Consider the following 15268-nt stretch of genomic DNA (forward strand, 5'->3'; position numbering starts at 1 on the left):
TACAAATATAACATAGAGGGGAAATGGCTCTAGACAAGTATAATGGAGAAGCCTGGGGAGCTTTGGAACTCAAGCTAAGATGACTCAGAGTCTTCTAATTCAAAGCCCAACAACTGGTGTGTTAGGTGGATAACTTGAAGAAAGACATGGTGTAAAGCACAATATGTTATTTATAAGAAAGATTAATGGGAGTTTCTGAAAGTGGCAATAAAGAGTTGAAAAAGGAGGGTTTTTCAGCCTCAAAATGTATAAAGAATCCATAGTCATGGGCCTATATGCCAGTCTGTGCATCTCTGATCTATAACCGTTGACAATTGTTTTCCATTCTGGCAGGAAGCATTGGAGTTAACATTAAGGAAAATTTACTAACTAAAGTTTGAGCACTAAAGTATGTTAATGGAAGACACAGGATTTATCTTCATTTTTTAAAATGACCACTTATATTTCTACAATGTTTTGCATACCTTAGAAGATTATGAAATAGACCTACAGTTACCATTCTACCATAGTCACCAGCTGATAAAGGGTCAATGGTTAAGTGACAAGGAGAAATTTGGGGAACATTGGTAGAAGAAAATGTCTCCCACCACACATCAAGTCAAAACAGCACTCCTTCACTCTTCAGGGTATTCTACCTTTGAGAAAATATTTCCTTTCCTTGTATTTTATATTTTCCTTAATGTTAAGGAAACAAGACTTTGGGACTCAAGTCCTTCATCTTCCTCTTTGAAGGAAAAGAGATGGGCAGAGAAGCTGTCAAGAAAACCCTTTACACAAAGTACTATTCGGCCATTAAAAAAGAATAAGATTCTGTCATTTGCAACAATATGAATGGAACTGGAACTCATTATGCTAAGTGAAATAAGTCAGGCACAGAAAGACAAACATCACATGTTCTCAGTTATTTGTGGGATCTAAAAATCGACACAATTGAACTCATGAACATAGACAGTAGAAAGATGGTTACCAGAGGCTGGGAAGGGTAGTTGTGGGATAAGGGGTGGTAGGGATGATTAATTAGTACAAAAAAAAAAAAAGTTAGAGAGAATGAGTAATACCCAGTATTTGATAGTGCAACAGAGGGACTACACTCAATAATAATTTATTTGCACATTTTAAAATAACTAAAAGAGCATAATTGGATTGTTTATAATCCAAATTACAAATGCTTGAGGGAATGGATACCCCATTTTCGATTATGTGATTATTACACATCACACTCTTGGATCAAGACATCTTATGTGCCACACAAATATATACATGTTCTACGTACTCACAAAAACTAAAATTAAAAAAAGAAAACCCTTTACCTGGGGTTTACCTGCAAAACCTAAAATAAAGAGTAAAAAGTAATGATTCTGACTCTTCTATATCTCGATAACTTAACCCTACATCCCAGACTAGAACTCAGACAGGACTCGAAGCCCATCTCTCAAAGTTGAACCCCATCACGGAAAGTTATTATGAAAAATTTTGCAGAGTGAATCAACTAATCCCAGTGAATCAACTAATCCAAGGCTGTGATTGTTTTAAATAACTCTCTATAAAGGCTCAGAAAATTTCTCTACCCATGAATTTCTTCTACATAGCTGTGATTATCATGTGATACAAAAGCAACATCCTTCAGTTACGGCAGCTGCCACGAGAGAGTGGCAGAGCTGCAGAGTGTGGGGTAGACCCTGCATCTGAATCCATCAGCAAGCCATGCTTTCTGCCTCTCAACTCAGGCACAGCAAGAAAAGAGTCTTTAAAGGAGAAAGACAACTGCAGGGCCTGGTAATCCGAAATGTCTCCTTAGCTAACAAGCATTTCATGAAGCATAGGAAAGAAGAGCAAAGACTTACAGCACAAATTTATTTTTTTAATCCAAGTCAATTTCAAGGATACACAAATTCAGAGTAAATTATCTTCACATGATAAGTATTACCATTATTATTGTTGTAAAAGGGTTCAGAAACTCCAAAGAAATTTTTGAGATTGTTATAAAATTTCGAGTTAAAAACGTCATCCATCCTTTTAAAAATACAAAGTGGATGTTATCCGTTTTAAAGTAAGATATGGACATCCAGGGTGGAACGAACTAGTCAAAGAGCACCATTTCCAGAACCTGTATTAACAGAGATTATCTCTCTCATTTAGAATTTTTCTGAAATATTCTAAGTTGCTTTGAAGCAGCCTTCCTATTTCCATGGTAGTTTGTTTAATTAATGGTATTGTATGTCTGCTGTGCCTAGCACTTGGCTACTTACCGTAAATCCTTGTAAGGAAAGTAAATGGCATTTAAGATAACAGCCTATCTGCGGTGGCTCATGCCTGTAATCCCAGCACTTTGGAAGGCCGAGGCGGGTGGATCGCAAGGTCAGGAATAGTTCAAGACCAGCCTGACCAACACGATGCAACCCCATCTCTACTAAAAATATAAAAATTAGCCAGGCGTGGTGGCAAGCACCTGTAATCCTAGCTACTCAGGTTAAGGCAGGGGAATCGCTTGAACCTGGGAGGCAGAAGTTGTAGTGAGCTGAGGTCATGCCATTCCATTCCAACCTGGGCAACAAGAGCAAAACTCCATCTCAATTAAAAAAAAAAAAAAAAGATAAGAGCCTATCAGCAAGAGCCTAGCTGAGGACGCACACACACACACACACACATCATGTGTGCATCTGTGTAACAGCCCAAGTGTGATGTCGCTGGGGAGTCGAGTGGGAATGGGAAAGGTTCCTTCCATAAGGCACCTTGTAAAACAAAAGCCACGGTGTGTAGTGAGCCTGAGAAAGATCAAAAAAGATTTCTGCTGCATCCATGTCGCTACAAAGGACATGAAATCATCCTTTTTTATGGCTGCATAGTATTCCACGGTGTATATGTGCCACACTCAGCAAACTATTGCAAGAACAGAAAACCAAATACCACATGTTCTCACTCATAGGTGGGAACTGAACAATGAGATCACTTGGACACAGGAAGGGGATAATCAGACACCGGGTCCTATTGTGGGGAGGGGGGAGACGGGAGGGATAGCATTAGGAGATATACTTAATGTAAATGACGAGCTAATGGGTGCAGCACACCAACATGGCACATGTATACATATGTAACAAATCTGCATTTTGTGCACACGTACCCTAGAACTTAAAGTATAATAAATAAATAAATAAATAAATAAATAAATAAATAAATAAATAAAAATAAAAATAAAGATTTCTGTCACATCCGTGGCAGGAAGCAGGAGCTGCTACACTGAGAGGAGGTAACAAGGTTGGTTTTAGACATCCTCAGTCGGTGGCTGGGCAACCAGCTACTACCCAGAGCCCTGAAGCTACCATTCTCTGATCATCAGAAATCTTCGAGCTGGAGAGCTGAGAGTTTCCTGCAAGGAGGAGTGCTTGAAACCACGAGAGTGTCAGCCCAAATGGCTTATTATCTCACAAAATGAGACACCACAACATCATTGCCACCCCATAAAGAGACTTCCCTTCATGTTTACACAGTCTAGGGAGCTTTAAATGTTTAACACTTGACTGCATATATGCAATATACGCACCTTAGATTCGCTTATTCAGGAAACTATAGCTTCCCTCAGTGCCTTTTTTTCCACTCCTTCCTCTTCACTTTCTACTAACAACCTTATTATGAATCCCACCCTCAGAAAAAGAGCTACGCCTAGCTGACTTGCCTGACTCATGTTCCCCACATAGCTTGCTGGGAGGTGACCAGACGATTGATTTTTTAGATTCAGGGGATATGTGTGCATGTTTGTTACATGAGTATATTGTGTAACAGTAGGGACTGACTTTTAGAGCATCCATCACCCAAATATTGAACATTGTACTCAACAGGTAATTTGTCAACCCTCAAACCTTCCCAGCTTCCTCCTTGTGGAGTCCCCAGTGTCTACTATGTCCCTCTTGATGTCCACGTGAACCCATTGTTTAGCTCCCACTTATATGTGAAAGCATGTGATATTTGATTTTCAGCTTCTGAGTTAGTTCACTTAGGATAATGGCCTCCAGCTCTATCCATGCTGCTGCAAAGGACACAATTTCATTCTTCCTTACGGTTCCATAGTATAGGATATTTATTAAATACATATTGTGGTCTATAGAAATCACCAAGGAAAATATCACCTATAGAAATATAATCAAATATTTTAATTGAGTAGTTACAGTTACTGGCTTCTTGTAAAGATAATTTTTCTCTTTCTAGAGAAATACTTAAGCCAGGATTCCTAATTCATATTAATCCTTCCTCAAAAATTAGTTGCTGTTGTCTACAGCGACACCACCCTGAACGTGCCTGATTTCAGAAGCTAAGCAGGGGTCAAGGATGCTTAGTTCTGGGATGGGAGACCACCTTGGAATACCAGATGCCCTAGGCTTTTAAAATATATATACATTTGCTCTTAACAAGTGGTGCTGTTCAAGTGAGAAAGGACCTCTGATATCACAGCGGGGTCTCTGTGGCCTGCACTTTTGTGTCCTTGACATCTCCCTTCCCCTAGTCAGTAGAGAGTCTGTGAGCACTATGTTGCTAAGCAACCGGGAAGCGCTCTTGGACAACGTGGACTTACCCTGTCCAACCAAGGCAGGGGAAATCTCACAGACAGCAGCAGAACACAGCCTGCACGCCAAGCTCAGGAGGAGCTGGGCAGACTCCGTTTGCACAGGCAAGATGTTTTTAAAAGAGATACAGAACCAAATGAATAAGGAAAATATCAAAGTGCATATAAGTACCTCTCACCGCATAGCCCGTACAGACAGCATACCAACAACTGAATTATCCTCAGAAAATGTCATGTTGGGGGGAGTATCATCTTGTAAGAACTCAGATATCCAATTTGTTTCTGAAGCCTCCTAGGCTCTGCCATTTTTTTCAGCAAATATTCTCAGTAGGCCTTAAGCACAGAGGCAGACAGAACTGGCAAAGCGTCTCCTCCCAGACTGGGTCTTCCCGGTCACCTCTGCCACACCGCTTGTGCTGTCTGAATTTGGTGTACATTTACTCTTGGTGGTGGTGGTGGTGTATTTTATTTTGCTTCCGTGAGTGCTTAATTTGTGCTTTATTCAATTAAGCAAGTTTATGTTACAACACTGCACTGGTACAAGTAAAACCGATTACGTTCCTTTCTGCTTCCATCACTGGCAGTAACCATCACTATCATTTTGTGCATTAATTTTGCTCCTTTCTCAGCACCTTTCTTTCTTCCATGTGGGAGCCAATTTTCCATCTGCTATCATTTATATTACATTAGAAGAACATCCTTTCACCTTTCTTGTACTACAAGTCTGCTGCAGTTTTTATTTGTCTGAAAAAGTTCATTTTGTGTGTCTGAAAGTCTTTATTTTGCCTTTACTTTTGAATGATATTTGCGGTTGGATTTCAGATTCTAAGTTTACAAGACTGTTTTTCTTCCTCTTCTTTGAGCAGTTAGAAGATGTAATTCCATTGTCCTCAGGCTCACATAGTTATTGACGAGACATCTGAAACTATTCTTATCGTTATTGCCCAATATGTAAAGGGTCTTTTATCTCTGATTGCTTTTTAAGACAATTTTTTTCTTATCACTGGTTTTCAGAAATCTGTTTTTTAAATTCCTTTTTGATGAAACTGATTATGTTTATTTCCTACCTTATTTCTATGTCTTTAAAATGGTTCTAATTCTATAATATTATATACATATTGTGTATTTCACTTTTTTCTTTTTCTTTTAAATAGATACATAATTGTACATATTTTTGGAGAACATGTGATATTTTTACACATATGTCCAAGTGTAATGATCAAATGAGGGTCATTAGGATACCCATCACCTCAAATGTTTATCATTTTCTTGTATTGAAAATGTTTCAAATCTTCTCTTGCAGCTATTTTGAAATATTTAATAAATTACTGTTAATTATAGTCACCCTACTGTGCTATCAAACACTAAAATGTATTCCTTCTATTTAACTGTATGTTTGTACATGTTAATCCAACCTCCCTTCCTCTTCCCTTTCGGTACCCTTCCCAAGCTCTGCTATCATTCTACTCTCTACCTCCATGTGATCAATATTTTTGCTTCCACATGTAAGTGAGAACATGTGATACTTGTCTTTCTATGCCTAGTTTATATCCTTTAACTTAATGACCTTAAGCTCCATCCATGTTGCTGCAAATGACAGGATTGCTTTCTTTTTATGGATGAATAATATTTTGTGATATATATATGTCATGATATGTATGTATATAAATGGTATATGTATATGTACCATTTTTTCTTTATTAATTAATCTGCAATGGACACTTATATTGATTCCATATCTTGTTTGTTTATAATGTGACTCTGTCTGTTTTCTTTTTCACAATTATCCTGCTTGGGTTCATTAAAACTTTTAGATCTCTGGTTTTATAGTGTTCATTAATTTTGGAAATTTTTCAGCCCTTATTTATTCGGAAATTATTTCTAAGCCTCTGTTTCTGAGGACACCAATTAAATGTATGTCCAATCGTTTGATGTTGTCTCACAAATCACTGGGATTTTGTTCTTTTAATGTGTTTACTTCTTTCTGTGCTTCATTTTATGTAATTTCTTTTAGTACGTCGTCAAGTTGACTGATCTTTCATTTTTCAATGGCTGCTCTAAGTCTGACTCAATAGAATTTTCATTTTATATATTGTACTTTTATGCTTATTTTTTCATGGTTCATTTTCATACCTTCCATTTCTGTCCTAATTACATTTAAAGATTTTAAACATAATGATTTTAAATGACTTTTCTAAAGTCCTTGAGCTAATTCCATTACCTTTGCCATTTCTAAGTAGGTTTATATTCCCTGATATTCTCTTGGTTAATAGTAATTTTATATTTATATAATGTATGTATACACATTTTTGTATATACAGATCTACAATATGTGCGTATGTAAAATATATAACTATATTTTATTACATTTGTGATATATAACTGTGTTATAAATAACATGTTGTATATAATATATAGTACATTATTTTGTACATAATAAAATATATATTTCCTTTTTTGCATGTTTTTTATTTTGTCTTTCTTAAAAGAGTGTCGGCAGACAGTTAAGTAATTTTTCTTTTTTTTTGAGACAGGGTCTCACTATGTCAGGCTGGAGTTCAGTGATGCAATCATAGCTGACTTCCGCCTCTGAACTCCTGGGCTCAAATAATCCTCTCACCTCGGTCTCCCAAGTAGCTGGGACTACAGGCACATGCCACCAACAGTTATTTTTGTTGCCATTGGTTTTATTTTATTTTTAAAAGATTTAAGAGACAGAGTCTCATTATGTTGCCCAGGCTGGCCTCAAGGGATCCTCCCCCACCAGCTTCCCAGTTAGCTGGGACAAGTGCACACCACTGCAGCCAGCACGTATCAGTTTACTTTTAAGCTTTACTAGGGCTGGATTAGAACAGCCTTTACTCTAGGACTAGTTTCACCTTACTGCTGATGCCTGGACTCTCAGTTGTCCTAGGGAGCAATGCATGGAACTTGTCTCTCCGCCTGTATAAGTATTGGAAGTCGCTGAGCTTGCCTCTCCCAGTTGTTCTTTATGCCACTCATGGAGTTTCATCCTATATATGCGAAGTTCAGTATTTAGCAACAGACTCAAAAGGATGCCTGTTCTAATTTCTGGAGCTATTTTCTGCATGATTCCCACTTTTCCAGTACACCAATTCTACCCACGTCATCCTCCCCTAACTCTAGTCTCTGTCTTCCCAACTCAGTGAGAATGTTGTATCTGCTTGAGTTGTCCTTTCCTGTGTCACTGTCCACAAAGGATCTCCAGGTGATTAGAGCCATAGCAGTTCTAGAGCTCACATCATTTATTTTCCTTTTCTCTGGACTGCGGGATTGCAGTCCTTCACTTCGTAGCAGTTTCACTTGTTTTTCCAGTTTCCTAATTTTTACAGCAAGAGAACAAGTTTTGAAGTACCAGTGACTTCAAGTAGAAAGCCTACAGTCTCATTGGGTAAGGAGTTAAGGACAATTTGAACAGGTGCTTCTGATCCTGGGTCTCTCATGGGTTTGCAGTTGACACGTTTGCCTGGACTACAGTAATAAGAAGTTTTAAATGGAGCTGAAGAATCAAGTCCAAGGTAGCTCACCCACTAATGTGGATGGCAAGCTGTGGTGCTGGTGGTGGTTCCTCATCTCATGGATGACTCTGTCGGACTGCTTGAGTGTCTTCACGGTACAGCGGCTAGCTCCTCCCTGAGCAAGTGATCCAAGAACTGCCTGTGGTTTGGATGGATTTTTGTTGTTGTTGTTGTTGTTTTGTTGTTTGTTTGTTTGTTTTTTGAGACGGAGTCTCATTCTGTTGCCCAGGCTGGAGTGCAGTGGTAGGACCTTGGCTCACTGTAACCTCTACCTCCCGGGTTCAAACGATTCTCCTGCCTCAGCCTCCCCAGTAGCTGGGACTACAGATGCGTGCCACCACAGCTGGATAATTTTTGTATTTTTGGTAGAGATGGGGTTTCACCATTTTGACCAGGATGGTCTCGATCTCTTGACCTCGTGATCTGCCCACCTAGGCCTCCCAAAGTGCTGGGATTACAGGTGTGAGCCACCGCGCCCAGCCTGGAGGGATGTTTTCTTAATGTTTGTGGGTACCTAGTAGGTGTAGATGATGCAGGAGTTTTTCTCAACTCCTTTGTCAGGCTTGCAACAGGGGTGCCCCATTTATTCAACCCACCACACTCAACTTCTTGAGGTAAGTAAGCAAGTGCAGGATCTGACTGGCTGCTCTGGGTACCAGGAGGATCTGTGCAGGCCCTGCAGTGGCACCCAGGTCAGGAGGTCTGCAACCCCTGATGCCCCAGAGGGCATGTTGCAATACTCTCTTAGCTCCGCCATCCTGTGGACAATAGTATGTTATCAGCTCAGTGGTCCCCTTGCCTCATCACATGGGGTGGCTGCCCTCCACCAGCAAGGGCAAAGGGCCAGTGTGGCAGCCTTTTTTGGGTACCTGCATGCAGTGAGTCCTAAGTTCTTGTCCAGCATCCAAGAAGAAATTAGGTCACACATACACTTCAAGGATGGTGGAGGCAGAGTATTTTATTTAGCAATAGAAGTGACTCTCAGTGGAGAGGGGAGCTGGAGAGAGGACAGGATGGGCAGATCACCTGAAGTCCAGCCATCTCTGGGGCTTTTCTCCAAAGTTAAGCCGTCTCTCCTGAAGTCTAGCTGGCCCTCTAAAGTCAAGTCACCTCTCTCCAGTCAAACCACTTCTCTCCTCTACCAACTGAGTCTGGGCTCTTTACAGGCAAGGATGGGGGGCAGGGTGGGCTGTAGGTAGTTTCAGAAGAAGCGACATTGAATTGGTAAAAAGACATTATTCAGAAAAAACCAATCAGGAGACAGTGGGCAAACAGGGATAGAAGTTCTCACTTTGGGCCGTGGCTTTAAGGCTTTTCAGCTTGAAGGTGGGGTTTTATCGGTGACCCACCTTGTCTGCCTAGAATTTCTCTGCCTCCCGCCTCTATCACATATATTAAAGTGGTATGTGAGATGTGCCTGTGCTTCCTGTGTCCACCAAAATACATAAAACACAGGACGAGAACACCTTAGATTCTTAGTCAATAACCAACCACTGACACTCTCTTTAAACCACTCTGGATTGCACACAGAAGAAACCACGTCCTCCAAATTCTTCAATTAATTTCTTATGATGAAAAAAACTGACCAAAGTTCAGTTTAATAAAAATGAGTGCAACCTCCAAGGAAATTTGAGCAGCATTTTGACAGTCACTGTCCTCCCTTGCTTTTACAGGAGGTTGTCACGTTATTTCAGAGATTGCAACGGAAAATGCTCCCCCAAGGGTCTCAAGAAGGCCTAAGGGGATTTTGTGGGCACACATCATTAGTACCATAGATAACTACAGCCCTGATACAAAACTCCATTTGCACATCTCAATGACCTGGGCCATCTTTGCTGCTCATTTGCCCAAGGCTGAATCCAGCAACTTCTTTGACTTCCTTCTAAGAGATCTGCTGCTCTGTCCCACCACCTCAAAAAATAATTTTCTTTAAAAAAAAAAAAAACCCTTTCCAATGAGGGGGTATACCAAGTACTAAGAAAAAGATGGTTAAGCAGATGTAGGCATCTTTGTTGCTGCAGACATGGTCAACATAAGAAAGAAGAGACTGCTTTTGCTTCTAAGTGGAGATGACTTGCAAGTCACAAAGATGAAGTCTCACTCACTCTATCTCCCAGGCTGGAGTACAATGGTGCAATCTCAGCTCACTGCAACCTCCACCTCCTGGGTTCAAGCGATTCTCCTGCCTCAGCCTCCCGAGTAGCTGGGATTACAGGTGTGTGCCACCACACCTGATTAGTTTTAGTATTTTTAGTAGAGACAGGGTTTTGCCATGTTGGCCAGGCTGGTCCTGAACTCCTGACCTCAAACGATCCGCCCACCTTGGCCTCCCAAAGTGCTGCGATTGCAGGCCAGGTATGAGCCACTGCGCCCAGCCACAAAACATTTTTTGTTTGTTTGTTTGTTTGAGATGGAGTCTCTCTCTGTCACCCAGGCTGGAGTGTAGTGCGCGATCTTGGCTTTCTACAACCTCCGCCTACCGGGTTCAAGTAATTCTTCTGCCTCAGCCTGCCAAATAGCTGGGACTATAGGCACGTGCCACCATGCCCGGCTAATTTTTGTATTTTTAGTAGAGACAGGGTTTCACCATATTGACCAGGCTGGTCTCGAACTCCTGACCTCATGATCGACCTGCCTCGGCCTCCCAAAGTGCTGGGATTACAGGTGTGAGTCACCGCACCAGGCCAAAATATTTTTTAATGTATGCATTTCCTTAGATCTTTGTGTATTCATTCCGGAAAATTCACTTCTCTTCCAAGTGTAGAAGACTCATAGCTCTCGGCAATAAACTCGGCATTTAACATGCAGAGTTATAAGCAGGAAGTCAACAGAGGGGAAGGATTCACGCTGAACTTTTCTGGCTTGTACAAAAGGGAAAGCATATATTTCCATTTAACTTTTCTTGATAAGGATTAGAGGAACAAATAGATGCAAAGTCCAGCAGTCCATTCACAAGCATTTACTGCTGCTTGCCCTATACCATTCACTGTGCATGATGCTGGAGACAGATATTAAGCTGCCTGCATTCAAGAACCATAGACTAGGCAAATGCACTAACAATTAGCATACTTGCAACTATTCGGTATACACTAATTGCACCCACTGTGTGGTAGACTTTTTGTTAGATACTGGGAGTTCAGGACAAGATAAAGATCCTGGCATTAACATGATCCAAACAGCATAAATCAGAAATGGAATGGGGACATTGGGAGAGGCAATGAAACAATTTCTATGATTGTTTAGGGTTAAAAATGTTTGTATAGCATGTGTTTCTTGTTTGATGGTCTGAGATTTGATCACTGTGATCTTACAGATTCGATGCTAAGACATTTTTAAAAGAAAAAAAGAAGGTCATGATTTGTCAGCCTTATGTGTGCTCTCATTAATGCACTCTGGCACTTATAATGACAATTTGTAAATAATCAGGACTCTAAACATTTAATTATCACAACCTTTCTTTACTGTCCTTATTTTCACAGTCAATAGCTATGTTGTCTAATCCGGCAGCCATACGAAGCTATTTAAATTTAAATTTATAGTAACTAAAAGTTAAAAAAAAATTCAGTTCCCTGGTCTTACTATTCTCCTTTGAATTGTTCGATATCCACTGTAATATGGTATATTTTCATTATCACGACAAGTTCTATTAGACAAAACTAGTTTATCAGTTTCTAACATAAGAAAATAATCTTCCAACTCAAACCATATTGTTGCCAAACAAGTTTCCATAACATTTTTTTATTAATAAGCTAACTTTTTTAACTCGAATGCACAAACTCAACATTATTAATCTTACAATCATTACAAGAGTAATTAATTAATATGTTTCTCTGTTAGATCTGTTCTCTACCCAATAGCACCACCATATGAGGCCACCAAATTTAAAGTAACACTTTTGATTTTTTAATATTAGATTTGAAAACACCATTTAAAATTGAATATAATAAAATTAAACCAACAGCCTATTTCCTTCAGGAAATTCTCCATTGAGGCCACACTAAAAACATATCCCTTTCGTCTTGGACACTTACAAACCACTTGTAACAGAAATTTTGGAAATTCTGGATTTTTACAGCACAATGTGCTTCTAGATTTTGTTTCCTAGAGTGAGAGGAATTGGAGGGAGTCGATTTGTATATATTTCTTCAATTAAAGGAACTTTGAGATTCCTTGTATAATTCAAACTGACAAAATATCAAGTACAAACAATAGTTTACTTGCTATTAGGTAAAAGATTATCAGACTTGATGATGGTTGAGCTCAATGCTCCTCTTTGTATATTTTATTACAGTTGTTCATACTGGATAAGAGAAAATTCAACATAATTTCAAATATCCATTGGACAAGGGAAGCAAAATACTGTTGTGTGACCATGGCCTTTTTGTGAATAGGCTTTTTCTCTGGCTTCACCCGCAAAAACATCTTTTTTTTTTTTTTTTTTCTGAGACAGAGTCTCACTCTGTTACCAGGCTGGAGTGCAGCGGTGTGATATCGGCTCACTGGAACCTCTGCCTCCTGGGTTCAAGCGATTCTCGTGTCTCAGCCTCCTGAGTAGTTGGGATTACAGGCACACACCATGCCTAGCTAATTTGTGTATTTTTAGTAGAGATGGTGTTTCACTATGTTGGCCAGGATGGTCTCGATCTCCTGACCTCATGGTCTGCCCGCCTCAGCCTCCCAAAGTGCTGGAATTACAGGCGTGAGCCACGGCACCCGGCCCAAGAACATCTTTTTAACAAAGATTTAAGATGGCCTTACCTAATTTCCTTAGCAAGCAAAGGCAATTTTTCTATCTTGTGTTTAATCTCAGGTTACCTAGATATTTTTACATGTTTCCAAGTTACTCACTTAAGTTTAGAGATATATCTATACTTGAAAATATGGCAAAATCCTCTCCCTAGTATGTTCCTAGTATATTATTCCCTAGGAATAATATCTGTGCTCCCAAAGTAAATCTTATAATCTAGAATTACTTCTAGAACATCACCAGAGCAAGGTAATTTGTAGTTTGGCCACCATTTCCAAACCAACAAGTCAGCAAATCAAGTTTTCAAGTCTTAAAAATCTTTCACCCAAGCAGAAAGTAGTTTTATACTTCTGTGTTGAAAACTGGTACTATTCTTGGATCTCTTTAGAAAATTTTGTTGGGAGGAAATGAGGCAGCCTTCCAAGATGAAATACGAAAAACCAGAAGTTGATTAAGGTTAAGGTAATGTAGAAAATGTTAATGTAGAAAACATTTTTTGAGAAACTTCATTTGTGTTTAAACAAGCCACATGCTTTCGAATGAGCTCCTGCTACCTCTCCCACTTCCCTCTCCCTTTTCTCTTTCCCCTCAAACCCGCATATCTAAAATTTTCACTACTGTAAGTCTAAGGTACACAGAGAGATCTGAAGCTGTCTTAAAACATAATTCACATACTTAGCCTGTACGTTTACCGCTTTACCTATAGGTGCATAATTCATAGGGTTATCTTTTGAATACCGTTTCTTTCTCAAGACATTTTCCCCTATTTTTGGTGCCGCTTTCTTCTAGATTCCATGATTTCTGATGAGAAATTAACCCAGAACCTATATCCACTGAAAATGTCTTTCAGGAGTAAAGAGGAAATCAAAATATTCTCAGATGAAGAAAAGCAGAGAATTTGTCATCAGGAGACCCGCCCTAAAAGAATGGCTAATGGAAGTTCTCTAAACAAAGAGAAGATATTGAAGAAAAAAATAATAATAAGCTTGAAGTATCATAAAGAAAAAGGAGCATAGTAAGCAAAAATACGGGTAAATGCAATAGGCTTTCCTTCTTAATACCTTTTATAAATTATGTTTGATGGTAGAAACAAAAAAATTATAACGTTGCTTCATATGACTCTTAATGTGCCCTGTAGAGAAAATCTTGAAGACAATTATAAACAGCAGAGAGTAAGGGACTTAAAGTAAAGTACAGTTTCTATGATTCACTCAGACTTGTGAGATGATGACACCAGTAGACTGTGATAAGTTATGTGTATGTAATATAATACCTATAGCAATCACTAAAGGAAGTTATGCAAAGATATTTACTCCTAAGCACTATAGATAAAACCTAATGAAATTCCAAAAAAAAAAAAAAAGTACAGGTAACTCACTTCAAGTCAGTAAGAAGAAACAGAGAAAGAAAAGCCAGAGAGAACAAACAAACATATAAAGTAAAATTGCAGACCTAAGCCCTAATATATCAATAACTACGTTAAAAGAAAATGATCTGTAATTGTCCTGGTTGCCTAGGACTGTGGGGCTTCCTGGAACACAGGACTTTCAGTGTTAAAACTGGGAAAGACTTGGGCAAACCAGGATGAGTTGGTCACTCTAATTACATTTTTTTTAAATCAAGGTTCTACAAAAATACCTTAAAAAGCATTTCCTGCTATGCCACTGTAAACTTTTTTTACTAAAAAAAAGGTAAATGTCTAAGGACATCAATTAAAAGACACAGATTGCAAAGTGGATGTAAAACATCATTTCACTATATGCTATCTACAGAAAGTTACTTAAAATTTGATATAGGCAAATTGAAAGTTAGAGAATGGAAAAAGATGTACTACACAAACATTAATCAACAGAAAACTGGAATGGTTATATTAAATATAAACCATTTTATAATGTACATTTTAAAGCAGATAAAGTAGATTTTAAAGCAAAGAAAATTTCCAGAGACAGAGAAGATTTTTATATAATGCTTAAAGGGCAAATCAGCCATTAAGACACAATCCCAAATGTGTATACACCAAACAACAGCTGAAAATATGTAAAGCAAAACCAATAGAAGTAAAAGAAGGCATAAGGCAAATGTACAACTGTAGTTGGAGACTTCAACACCACCCTCTCAACAATTGATAGAACAAAACAGAAAATCAGCAAGGATAGAAGAATACATCATCATCAACCAAAATAATCGAATTGACATTTATAAAATACTCCAACGAACAATAACAGAGTATACATTATTTTCAAATGCCATTGGACATATACCAAATTAGACTGTATCCAGGGCCAAAAACTCAACAAATTTAAAAGAATTGAAATATACAGAGTGTGTTCTCTGACCAAAATGGAATTAAACTGGATATAAACAGAAGGACAACAGGAAAATCTCCATACCCTAGAAAATGAAAGAGCACATTTCTAAATAACC

The sequence above is a fragment of the Mandrillus leucophaeus genome, unplaced genomic scaffold (assembly GCF_000951045.1).
Source record: "Mandrillus leucophaeus isolate KB7577 unplaced genomic scaffold, Mleu.le_1.0 Scaffold37, whole genome shotgun sequence".
In the NCBI taxonomy this organism is placed as follows: Eukaryota; Metazoa; Chordata; class Mammalia; order Primates; family Cercopithecidae; genus Mandrillus; species Mandrillus leucophaeus.